Below are 1,292 nucleotides of genomic sequence, written 5' to 3' on the forward strand. Positions count from 1 at the left end.
ACAATTGAAAATTAAAAATTATTTTAAGCAGGGAGTGACAAGGTCACAGTTGTCTTTGAACTGATCAATTTGGATGTTTTGTGGATAGCAAATTAAAAAGAAAAAAAAAAAAAAAAAAAAACACACATTTTTATATTTCTGTAGGTAAACCCCAAAAGGACAGGGATATTTTCACTTCACAGAGTTACTCATGTATCTATGACAATGCTTGGTACATGTTAGAAGCCCCATAAATATTTGCTGAATAAAGAAATTAAGGTATACATCCAGTTAAGACCCTATTTCAGCAATTCAAGCAAAATGTGTTACTTGTTGGACTGGAAGTTGACAATGTAGAGAACCCTAGTCATATGATAGAGATGCTTGTTTGGAGAAGCAACGGGACTTTGTGTCATTGGATAGTCAAGAGCTATTAGTTGGAAGAAATCTATTAAGATTATTCTCAACACAATTTTTGTGATTAATGACTGTCTTAATTTTTTGCTACTTTCTGAATATATGCATCTCACTGTGAAACAATCTTTTGGGAAATATCAGATACCAGATATTAACAAGTGTATGTTCTTGGAGGTATGATAAATTCCTAGTGGCTCAAATGCATCTCAAATCATAGGCAACTATCTAAGCCTATAAAGTTGAATAGCAGTGGTTAGTCACTTTTCAATCCTTGTTTATTAAAGGTGTTTAGTCATTTTTTAATTACTAGTTCATTTGAACTTTAAATATGTGAAAATTAAAACAAACAACTATTAATCTCATTTTAAGTATTTAATTTATTACTTTAAATCTATACAGTTTTTTCAGATTTTTATCTTTTTCTCCTTGTTTTTCTTTTTCTTCCAATTTTATTAGGTATGAAGGACAAAGAAAAATTGCCTGTATGCAGGTTGTCTAATGTGATTTTTTTAAAAAGCTGTATAATGTGATGATTTAATATATGTATACATTGTGTAATGATTACCACTATCAAGTTAGTTAACACATTAACTCACAGTTACCTTTTTATGTGTGTGAGTGGAGAAAACACTCACTTTCTATGACTTTGACTTTTTTAGTTTCTATATATAAGTGATATCATACAGTATTTGGTTTTCTGTGTCTGGTTTATTTCACTTACTATAATGCCCACAATGCCAATCTCCTCCAGGTACATGTATGTTGTTGCAAATGGCAGATTTTTTTTTTTTTGGCTGAATAATATGACCATCTATCTATCATCTCTCTATCATCTCTCTATCATCTATCATCTATCTATCTATCTATCTATCTATCTATCTATCTATCTATCTATC

Source organism: Pteropus vampyrus, unplaced genomic scaffold (assembly GCF_000151845.1).
Source record: "Pteropus vampyrus isolate Shadow unplaced genomic scaffold, Pvam_2.0 Scaffold22, whole genome shotgun sequence".
NCBI lineage: Eukaryota > Metazoa > Chordata > Mammalia > Chiroptera > Pteropodidae > Pteropus > Pteropus vampyrus.